Genomic DNA, 12,380 nt, shown 5'->3' on the forward strand with positions numbered 1-12,380 from the left:
GGAAATGTAATTATTCCAGACCTATGCTCATACCCATCTCACCATATTGATCTATGGGTTTTATAACTGTGTTGCTTTTTTTCTGAAGAGTGGTCGAAATCCAGGCACTATCCATTTACCAAACTAAGTTAACCTGGCATTGTGACTGAGGAGCGTTTAAAATAATTGGCCATATGAAATACATTAGATGATTCTGAGAGATATAAATCTTGTTAACTTAAACACCACACTGCAATTCAACTCTACAGAACCAAGGGGATGTGTTGGATCCTATACCCTGATTTGTTGGGGCTTAAGGATCTGGATTGCACGCTTGTTTCGAGATGACCGAGTTGGTACCAAAAACAGAGAAGATCAGCAGATTGTTCTTAGAAGAAACACATTCTGTTTATTTACAAAAGGAACTCAGCAGCTACACTTGTGTGCTTACAACTCAAAACTGTGTCTTTACACTTCAGACTCTAACTCAAGACTACTGACTACAGAGATAGCCTGTGCTACTCTGCTATTAGATGCCAAGATCATGTGATTTTCCATTACAACATTCGTTTTAAAGGTGTTTTACACATCAGATTACTACAGGATGCCTTTCTAACACAACATAATTCATCATGCCCAAGCCAACACAGCACAACTCTGCACATCTCAGTTCTAAACTTTCCTAATACAACACATGAAACATAATGCAACTTGTTACATTCTAGTTGTGTACAACCTAACGTACCCCAACACTACAGATTAAATTCAGGAAAGCCATTTTATTTGCTTGCGTCCTTTTATCCACAAGGACTAAATCACCGTTCTTGGAGAGAACCTGGATTTTTTTTAATGCTTGCAGGATATTGACTGAGCTTCACATAAACAGATGTAAGGGTGAGGCATTTCAAATGATGCTCAGCTTTAACTGAAGTCATGGAAAATATGAGATGTTTAATTAAAGATGATATGATAGACTGGGCGCTTTGTGATGCAGATAAACAAGGTGGATGTTGAAAGGTTAATGAAATGGAAAACTCGGTCAAAGATAAAGAATTTCAACAACAGTGCGGGATTGTTATTCAGGTACGAAGGGTAGGGGGGAGGAAGAGACCCATCATTCTGAAGTGGCACTAGCCAAAAATTAGAAGAGACAGAATTCTGAACTGAGATGGCTAACACTGAGCAGAAGTCACATTCTGAACCAAGAGAAGCTGACCATGAGGGGACGAGGCATTTTAAACAAATGCTGGCTAATGGTAATGAGAGAGGGCTTTCAGAACTGAGACGGTCTGACAGTGAGAAGATGGGGGATTCTGAATTGAGGCATCAGACTCCAAGAGAATGCAGTAGTGCAAGTGGTCAGCGGTTGGGGGATGTGCAGTGCATGAGAGTTGGATTTTCAAACATTGAAAATATCACTGGAAACTGATTGAAAAATATCTTCGACTGTAAGGGTAATTTTAGCAGTATTACTATTACTCAAATTCTCGATATGGGTTAAGCTAGTAAGGAATGCTTCCTGCTAATGCACGAATATAGTACACTCAATTATCAAAGCTGGACTTTGACAGTTAGTCTGCAATTTACCAATTTAAATTCTTACACCACCAGTACTGTAAGATACAAACTGACTATGTGTTAATACTGTTCAATATTTTTTAATGTAATTGTTTTCAAAGTTTAAGTTTGAAGTGTGAGAGATTTGACCTTAGTGCGAATGCCATTTTCTGGCTTTGTTGTTTGGCCAGTGTTTTAACAAAAAGAGAGATTATCCCTTTGTACGATCTTCCTCATTCTTTGATTGCATCCTTTGCATACCAGTGCTATTAAGTTAATTTGGATCATAGCATGGAATACAGGGTAGGAAGGCCAGCCAATTAGTACTGGGAGTGGGATTTCCACACCCAATCAGGCGCATAGGGCAGGACATTTGGCGGGAACAGGGTTATGTTGTGAACTGGAAATCAGCCACTGCCATCCATGTAAAGACCTCCCCTTGATGAAACCATGCTGACTTTGCCCGATTTTACAATGCACTTCCAAGTATTCTGAAATCTCATCTTTAATAATGGACCATAAGACCATAAGACATAGGAGCAGAAATTAGGCCATTTGGCCCATCGAATCTGCTCCGCCATTCAATCATGGCTGATAAGTTTCTCAACCCCATTCTCCCGCCTTCTCCCTGTAACCTTTGATCCCCTTACCAATCAAGAACCTATATATCTCAGTCTTAAATACACTCAATGACCTGGCCTCCACAGCCTTCTGTGGCAATGAATTCCAGAGATTCACCACTCTCTGGCTAAAGAAGTTTCTCCTCATCTCTGTTCTAAAATGTCTTCCCTTTACTCTGAGGCTGTGCCCTCGGGTCCTAGTCTCTCCTACCAATGGAAACATCTTCCCCACGTCCACTCTGTCCAGGCCTTTCAGTATTCTGTAAGTTTTAATCAGATCCCCCCTCATCCTTCTAAACTCCATCGAGTATAGACCCAGAGCTCAAACTTTCCTCATATGTTAAGCCTTTCATTCCTGGGATCGTTCTCGTGAACATCCTCTAGACCCTCTCCAGGGCCAGAACATCCTTTCTGAGATACGGGGCCCAAAATTGCTCACAATATTCTAAATGTGGTCTGACCAGAGCCTTATAAAGCCTCAGCTGCACATCCCTGCTTTTATATTCTAGTCCTCTCGAAATAAATGCCAACATTGCATTTGCCTTCCTAACTACCAACTCAACCTGCAAGTTAATCTTAAGAGAATCCTGGACTAGTACTCCCAAGTCCCTTTGCACTCCAGATTTCTGAATTCTCTCCCCATTTAGAAAATAGTCTATGCCTCTATTCTTCCTACCAAAGTGCATGACCTCACACTTCCCCATGTTGTATTCCATCTGCCACTTCTTTGCCCATTCTCCTAACCTGTCCAAATCCTTCTGCAGCCTCCCCACCTCCTCAATACTACCTGTCCCTCCACCTATCTTTGTATCATCTGCAAACTTCACCAGGATGACCTCAGTTCCTTCATCTAGATCATTAATGTATAAAGTGAAAAGTTGTGGTCCCAACACTGACCCCTGCGGAACTTCACTAGTCACCGGCCGCCATCCTGAGAAGGACCCCCTTATCCCGACTCTCTGTCTCCTGCCAGACAGCCAATCTTCTATCCATGCTAGTATCTTGCCTCTAACACCATGGGCTCTTATCTTACTGAGCAGCCTCCTGTGCGGCACCTTGTCAAAGGCCTTCTGGAAGTCCAAGTAGATAACATCCATTGGCTCTCCTTTGTCTAACCTACTCGTTACCTCCTCAAAGAATTCTAACAGATTTGTCAGGCATGACCTCCCCTTGATGAAACCATGCTGACTTTGCCCGATTTTACAATGCACTTCCAAGTATTCTGAAATCACATCCTTAATAATGGACCCTAAAATCTTACCAACGACCAAGGTCAGGCTAATCGGCCTGTAATTTCCCATCTTTTGCTTCACTCCCTTCTTAAACAGGGGGGTTACATTAGCGATTTTCCAGTGCTCTGGGACCCTCCCTGACTCAAGTGATTCCTGAAAGATCACCACTAACACCTCCACTATCTCTTCAGCTATCTCCTTCAGAACTCTGGGGTGTAATCCATCTGGTCCAGGTGGACCTTTCAGTTTTCATAGCACCTTCTCCTTGGTAATGGCCACCATACTCACCTCTGTCCCCCGACTCTCTTGAACTTTGGGGATGTTACTCGTGTCTTCCACCATGAAGACTGACGCAAAGTACCTATTCAGTTCCTCCGCCATTTCTTTTTTCCCCACTACTACTTCTCCAGCGTCATTTTCCAGTGGCCCAATGTCCACTTTTGCCTCTCTCTTACCCTTTATATATCTAAAAAAATTCTGTTGGTAACAGAATCATGAGAAATTTACTTTTGGTGACAGCGTTCTTTGAAGAGGGCAGCAACCTTAGCGACACTGAAGCAGTGGAGCAGCAGCAGGTGAGAGCATGTTTTTCCATTCTGTGGTCTGGTGTGCCAGTAATGTTTCATTCAGTATCCTTGCCAGGGAGGAAATAATATCTGAACACACCAGTCCCACTCCCCGTCTGAATAATAAGCGTTCAGAAAAAAAGTAATATTCTACCCTTTAACTCTGTTTGTCTCTTGATAGAGTCTGAAAAACAACCTATTTCCAGCACTTTCTGCCTTGAATCCTCAGCACCTCTTGCAGCTGCCAGACCAAAATATGGGGCTCAGATCACGGACAGCCTACAATTTGACAATGACTTTCTGCTTGTCCTCAGACCTGTCCTGAGATTCATTGTCAGAGAATGCAGCTAGCTCCATTAGATCATCAGAGAGGCCTTCCCTCTCTGGAGTGCCAGGTTGTGTAATGCGCAGCAGACCACAATGATTAGTGAGACATGATCCAGAGAATGTTAGAGAGAGCTGTCTGCACAGCCCAAACATCGACAACTTATTTTGAGCATCTCAGCCTCTGTCCCTGGATTTCTCAATGGAATTATTAGCCATCTCTTCAACAGGTATCCCTTGTCTCCAAGAAGCCAACTTTCAAGTGGCTCTGGTGGACAGAAAATCTGTGGCACCTGTGAGTGTCTAAAGATGTAAGATCCGTGACTATTCCCAGGATAGTGGGCACACACTTGTGTGATCCTTTGACGATGGTCGCACACAAGTTGGACATTGATGGAATGAAAAACTTTACGCAGACAAATGCCCCTGACTGGCCCAATGGAGCTTTGATGGTCACATGCATGTAATCTTATCACACCTTGAACTTTGGGAATCCAGCAATACATGCAAAGCCTCTGAATCTCTCGGCCTGACTAAATCATTGGTGTGGGAGGAGGTGAAAGTCACTTGCTCACCTAAACATTGCATCCGTGACTGCCTTTCTGCAATGGTGAGCTGAAAATGTTGAAAATATGCTGCAAATGTTTCCAGTTGGTTCCTGGAATAACCCCAATGCATAAAAGTTCAAGGCCACAGTCACCTAGAGAGTGACAGGCACAGGGTGGTCACCAGTGCAATTTGAATTGATTGCCTCAGGCAGCAATTCATAAAGGGAGGTCACTGTTTCCCTGAAGAGATGGAGTCTGTGAAAACACTGGTGCTTTGAGAGCTGAAGGTATGCCTATAGCCTCTCTGTGCAGTATAATGTCTTCTCTACCACGGACTGGACGCAATTATTGTCTGTCTTGTTCTGGCAGGTCCCTCATCTGCCTGGACTGCAGGGTGTATGTGTCCCTGGACAGCTGGCTCCTTTTCTTCATTTCTTCCTCAGTGGAGGAACCTCCTCCAGAGTGCACATCCCCATGGGGACAGCAATCTCTGGTTCCTCTGGTGGAGACCCCAGCCCAAAAATTAAGATTGAGCCTCAGTTATAATTAAATAAGTACTAATTAATAATAGTTTTATCACAAGATTGGTCTTTAAACTTACACAGGTTAATACTAGGTATGTTCCTAAAGAGGCTTTATGTTTGGTATAAAGTCTTTGCATAAACCTTAAATTAAAAAGTAGATACAAAATGGCTGCAATGTATTTAAATCAGATTAGAAGAAAGTCTAGAAACCAAAGTTATACAAAATATAAGGTCATATGTCTGAAATAAGATTAAAAGAACACATTGAACATGTTCTATTATCAAGATTAATTACACACAAAGGCCAAGACCAATTAAACTAAATTAAAGAATATGCCAGCCAATCAATGGGTGACAAGGCTGCATTAACATGTGGAGAGGGGGGGGTCCTGAACCTTCTCGAGGGGTTAAAAATCCCATCTCCAGAGACACCGTTATCTAGCCGTATTCTGACTGAAGATAAGAAGATACATGCTTTTGTAGAACTCATCGAAAGTTGTCGAGGTCTTTTGGATGTGATGAGCATGCTTATGTTCTTTTGGGTTATCTACTTGAAATTAGTTTAAGTGTAGAAAGACAAAGAATGATACTTATGAGAATTTAATTGTATGGATATATGATTCTTATATATTTTGCAATACAACTATTAATACAACTAACCTTGTATTATAATTCCATAATTCTATATCACAACTCTGCACTAATTTATATTTTTATTTAAATAAAACTTCTTTGAATTCACTTACCAAGCGGGTTTAAAGTCTCATTCAAAACCTCAGAGTTAAAACGAATTACCAGTGAATTGGGTTGATTCCAATTGGAATCCATCCAAAATTTCAACACAAAGATAAAAACAAAAAGCTAAAAGCTACTGCGGATGCTGGAAATCCAAAACAAAAACAGAATTACCTGGAAAAACTCAGCAGGTCTGGCAGCATCGGCGGAGAAGAAATCAGTTAATGTTTCGAGCCTTCATGGCCCTTCGGCAGAACTGAACTGTTCAGTTCTGCCGAAGGGCCATGAAGGCTCGAAACGTTAACTGATTTCTTCTCCGCCGATGCTGCCAGACCTGCTGAGTTTTTCCAGGTAATTCTGTTTTTGTTTCAAAATTTCAACACCCTGCCTTTTGCTTTCCAGGGAATATACCTTGACTGTGCCCAAATCATCTCTTCTTTGAAGGTTCAGCTACCGTTTTTCCTGCCAACCTTTGATTCCAATTTATTTGGCCCAGTTCTGTTCTTACCCCATTGAAGTTGGCTTTCCCCCAGTTAATTTTTCTTATCCTGGACTGTTCTTTGTCTTTTTCCACAGTGTACCTAAAACATATGATACAATGATCATTGTCCCTAAATGTTTGCCTACTCACACTTGATCTCTATGGCCCACCTCATTTCCAAGAACCAGGTCTAACAGTGCCTCCTTCCTCATTGGACTGGAAACATACTGAAGAATATTTTCCTGAACACGGTCTAGGAACATTAAGACGTGTCAAAACCAAAGCATCTATGCGTGCATGATGCTAACCTAATGTCTATGCCCATTTTCATTACAATTGTATAGGAAGTGCACTGTGGTAGAAAGTTAACCTCTGGAATGTAAATGAAACTGGATTGAATATCTCACCTCCTCTAACTCTTCCCTTTTCTAAAGGAAAAAGCCCCAATCTATTCCTGATAGATGTAATCACCTAGTTTTGATACCATCGTAAATCTTTTTTTGCACTTTTTCCAATGAATCTATGTGCAGCACATCCATTTGACCAGTCATCAAATTACAACGTGGGAGCATTGTTCCCTGTCGTTCATCCATTATCTCCATTTTATGCTTTCACATTGGATTTGCCTTCCTTTCAGCCTCACTGATCTTTCCTTTCCCTTACACCTTCTGCAATGGCTAGGAACTTTATACCATAATTTTTCCTTCAGAATATATGGTCACACCATTAATTTTGAGCAGTGAACTTTTAAAGAGCTCTTGCGTCTAACATTTTGTACTATGCACAACATTTAAAGGATGTATGATAACAGTGATGAGTGGGCCTAACAGTCCCCAGCTGAGCTAGCTCATCACAAGCACTGAATTTGGGCTTGAGGTCAGAACAACTTCATTATTTTAATTTTTATTCTCTGTGTACGACTGATGTATTTGTGCTTTCAGTGGCCTCTGTTTGACTGGCAGTACCAATTATTCAAATCTATTTTTATCCCTATATTACACACCAACTGCACAGCTTGAGAGCTGACCTATTATTGCAGCATCCAAAACTAGCAGTTAGGAGGTCCAAGAGTGCATCGTTAACCAATGGAGGAAGGACCTTTATCACCACCTCTCACCAAGCAGTTTGCAACTTGAACTGCTGGCACAAACCTATGACATACTACATCAGTACACCAAGGCATTTTCAGTCTGTAGCTGAGCTATTCCTATACATATAGTATTACAGGTTTTGAGGAGCTGCAGCATGCTATTGCAAGTCAACAGTATTTGCTGAAGTGTTTGCAACTGCTCCTTCTAGTTCAGCTTCATAGATGCATTCTCTAGAAGCTCAAGGCATCAGAGAATTTGTAACTTCGTGTAACAGGGTCCATGGTCTCACTATCTGATTATATATCTTCCTATTACTGGGCATGATAGGTGGACAAAAATGGTTTATTAAGGCAGGGCAACAGTTTAATCTGAATAAAGTGGCAGGGCAAATCTTAAATCAATTAAAACTGGAATTGGGGATACTAACATTTGCAGCTGCTGGAATGAAACATAACCTGAGCTACTTCTTCAGTCCAGCCAACATTATTTACAGTACCAAGAACACAATACCTTCTGATTTCTCCCGAACACACATCTCATCTTGACATAATGTTCTATCGTTTCATCTTATCCAATGAGAGCAGCTTTTATGCGCTGAACCACTCTTCACAACACTGCAGAACGCTTAAGAAAGAGATTACACATGAAAAAGATGTAACAATCATCAAAGCCAATGTCATTTGACCAAATCTAACTAAACTCAAGCAGAGTCCTGGATACTTGAGTTATAGAGTATCATACATCATGCATTGGGAAGCAAGATGGTGAATGTTGGCCAGCAATTCCACCATGGTGGTTAAGCAAATCTTTCTCATCTAATGTCCACTTTGTGGTGAGGACTTAATAAACTGCACTGAGGAGCAGGAACCCTCTCCCAAAACTGATTTCCTCTTCCCTAGTCCAGACTGAACTATCCACTGAAGGCATTTTGAGGTACCCTACAGCCATGCTGACTGAGATCAGTTAACTAGACAGACTGGGGGTTACTTTTGGAAGTTTTCTGTATTATAACAAACAATGCACCAATGAAATCTTCAGAGAAAGCTGATTTCCTGGCTTCTAAGAGTAAACATACACCAATTAAGCCAGTGTAACTGTATCCCCAATTCCAGTTTTAATTGATTTAAGATTTGCCCTGCCACTTTATTCAGATTAAACTGTTGCCCTACCTTAATAAACCATTTTTGCCCACCTATCATGCCTAGTAATAGGAAGATATAACTGTATTACTCTTACTTTACACAGCAGAAGTAGAGCCAGATTGAACTTTCTGAAGTCAGGAGGGGACAAAACAGACAGCGTTACTTTTTACAGTGGTTTACACAGCTTACTCAATAGCACTGCCTGATGCACAGCTATGGCCCTGGCAACAATGACTGAATAATTAATTTAGAGTGCAATAAATTCCATAATAAATGTTGTCACAGTATCTATGTACACTAGAAGAAATTGGACTAGGCTACCATCTTGGATTTTATAAATGCTGATGTAATGTAAAATGTCTTTTTGCCACAGCTTGTTACATTTGGCCGCCACTGTAAAGCTCTCTACAAGGAAATTAGAGTATAAATTTCTACCCAAGTGCTAATAACATGGTGTTCTTCCCCTTTTAGCTTGCTTTTTTGGTCAGCTTTTCTTCTGGGGAGCACACCTCACAGAAAACAGCTATTAAATAACAAAATCTATTTAGTAGTCTGTGCTATTGAGACTCTGTGTTGATATGCAGAACACCATTGGGAGAGAGCCTACATCACCTGCCTTCCCTGATAGTCAGTGCACTGTCTATGGGCAAGCATTCCACTACTTACGCTCGCCTATAGCAGTGCACCATCCACAGACAATTATGTTCCGTCTACTTTCTCCAAGCTAAACTAACTGGCAACACTCCTGTTAGAGTGATAAATATAATGTAACATAATATAAAAGGATTAGATAGATTTTTGAATGAGGAAGAACAAGGCATTTGGAGAAAAGGTTAAAAAAAGGGATTAGGGCCAATAACAATATCAGGGAAGGTTGAGAGGAGGTTCAATAGAGATGCTCAAAATTGAGGGATCTAAACAGAGTAGATAGAAACTGTTCCCAATGGCAGAAAGATCGAGAACCAGAAGACACAAATTTAAAGGTGATTGGTTAAAGAACCAAAGGTGACATGAGGTAAAACATGAGGGAATTAGATCAGTATTTGGTGGGGAAAAATGCGGGGCTAGAGGGAAAGGGTGGGGAAGTGGAACTAACTGGATTTCTTGCAGGGAGCTGGGAGAAGTTTGACAGGCCAAAAGGCCTCCTTCTGTGTTGACGCCTATGATTAAAAGTCAGTACTGGCAAAGAAGAAGTGGCCTGAATGGCTTGTTTCTGGGCTGTTAATTCACATTATGATCTGGAATGCACTATTTGAAAGAAGCAGACTCGATAGTAGCTTCCAAAAGCAAATTGGGTATATACTGTATATTGAAATTGCTTTTTGCAGACAGAGATTTGGGGATATTACAGGGAGTGGGGCTAACAGATAGTACTTTCAAAGAGCCAGCATAACACAATGGGCCAAAAGATCTCCTTCGGTAAAAATGAAAAAGACTTGCATTTATACAAGCAAAAAACTGTGGATGCTGGAAATCCAAAACAAAAACAAAAATTGTCTGTGACATCTTTTGGTTATCTCCACCTATCACTGGCTCTACTTGTCCCACCCACCCCGCCCCCCTTAAACCAGCTTATATTTCACCTCTCTTTTTTTACTTAGTTCTGTTGAAGGGTCATTCGGACTAGAAACATTAACTGTGTTCATCTCCGCAGATGCTGCCAGACTTGCATTTGTACATTGGTTTTCACAAGCACCAGATGTCTCAAAAGCACTTTACAGCCAATAAAGTACTTTTATTTTAAGTGCTTTTGTCGGAAACGTGACAGAAAATTTGTGCACTGCAAGCTCCACAAACAGCAATGTTTTAATGACCAGATAATCTGTTGCTTTGTGATATCAAGATATAAATATTGGACAGAACAATAGGGATAACTCCCCTTCTCTTTTTCAAATAGTGCCGTGGAATCTTTTACCACCTGAGGGAGCACACAGGGCCTAATTTTAATGACTCATCCGAAAGACATGATGTATTGTAAGAGTCTATAATATTGTACTGATACAGAAATCCTATTTCAGAATCCTGCTGCGAGTCGATATAGCCTCACCCCCTCTCAGTGCTTCTCTTGATTGCAGCATGGTGTCTGCAATGAAAGCACTGCTGAGTTCAGGGCAAAGACTGCAATCGTTGGGAGAAATGCAGTTCACAAATCAGTACCTACATTAGAAAAACTTCTTGGTAGAATATTTAAAGACTAGAATATTTAAAGACTTGGTTATGTGGGTCACCTCTCTAACTCATGCTCATACTGCCCTCTAAAGGCTAGTTGGCTTCCCACGTCCAATTTTGCAGCACTGAAGACATTTTTATCCAATTGTCTTCCCATTTTTTTCTAAAAGACTCTAGCTGAGATGCAAATCCACTATATGTTGGCAGTCCTCTACCTTGTTCAAATAATTACTCAATACTTATGCACAGCAGTCTATTTGACTGTGGGGCCAGCTCAATTATTTTCCCACACTTTACAGTAAGGGTCACTAATCAGAATAGGATCTCTACCTGATATTTCTTTGCCCGAATGTAGAGATGCTGAGACGATTTACCCAACTGCTACTCCAGTCAAGATCAATTAACTCAGCACTGAAGGAAGCAAACTCGAGGTCTGTTGTACAGTTTACTTCTACACTAAATAGTTCCTTATTAAGTCTTCACAAGATCTTCTTTCCTAATTCATTACAGGTATTTCTTGTTCCGGGGTGGCATGGTGGCGCAGTGGTTAGCGCTGCTGCCTCACAGCTCCACGGACCCAGGTTTGATCCTGACCTTGTGTGTCTGTCTGTGTGGAGTTTGCACGTTTTCCCAGTGCCTGCGTGGGTTTCCTCCCACCATCCAAAGACATGGTTAGGTGGATTGGCTATGGTAAACTGCCCCTCAGTGTGCGTGTATGTGCCCTGTGATGGACTGGCATCCTGTCCTGGGTGTACCCCACCTAGTGCCCATAGCCTGTCGGGATAGGCTCTGACTCCCCGCGAGCCTGAGTTGGATGAAGAGGTTCTGGAAAAGTGAACGAGTACTTCCTATTCCATTTTGTACTACCTTACCTTTTTAAATAGGAATAAAAACAAAAAAATGATGCATCTAGCATGAATTTTGCACATCGTATTAAATTCCTCATGTCATTCTTTGGTATTGTGCATGCATGCCTCAAAATCTCAAGCAGTTCACTGGTATTTTTATATTTCCATCACATTCCAATTATACCCTCCTGCCAATTGGTGACAACACTGTTGCCACTAGAGGGAGAATACAGGGAGAAGCAGCTTTACTAAGTCTTGAGAATGTGGAAATTGCTACTGTGTGTAGTGGTTGCAGAGAAACAAAGTATTTCGGGAGAAAGGAACAGAAGGATATGCTGACAGGGTGAGATGAAGCAGAAGGAGGCTCACCCATATGGGCCATTTGGGGCAAAGGATCTGTTTTTGTGCTGCAAATTTTATGCAATTACAATGTGACCAGTTTACATAGATAATTTTCATTATACATGTGGGCGCTGAAACTTATAAAGGCAAAAACTAACAAGAGATGAGTGCAGAGATTAGATTTTTTTGTATAGATATGCTCATCCCACCTATTTAATTTTT

The sequence above is a fragment of the Cetorhinus maximus genome, chromosome 9 (genome assembly GCF_964194155.1).
Source record: "Cetorhinus maximus chromosome 9, sCetMax3.hap1.1, whole genome shotgun sequence".
NCBI lineage: Eukaryota > Metazoa > Chordata > Chondrichthyes > Lamniformes > Cetorhinidae > Cetorhinus > Cetorhinus maximus.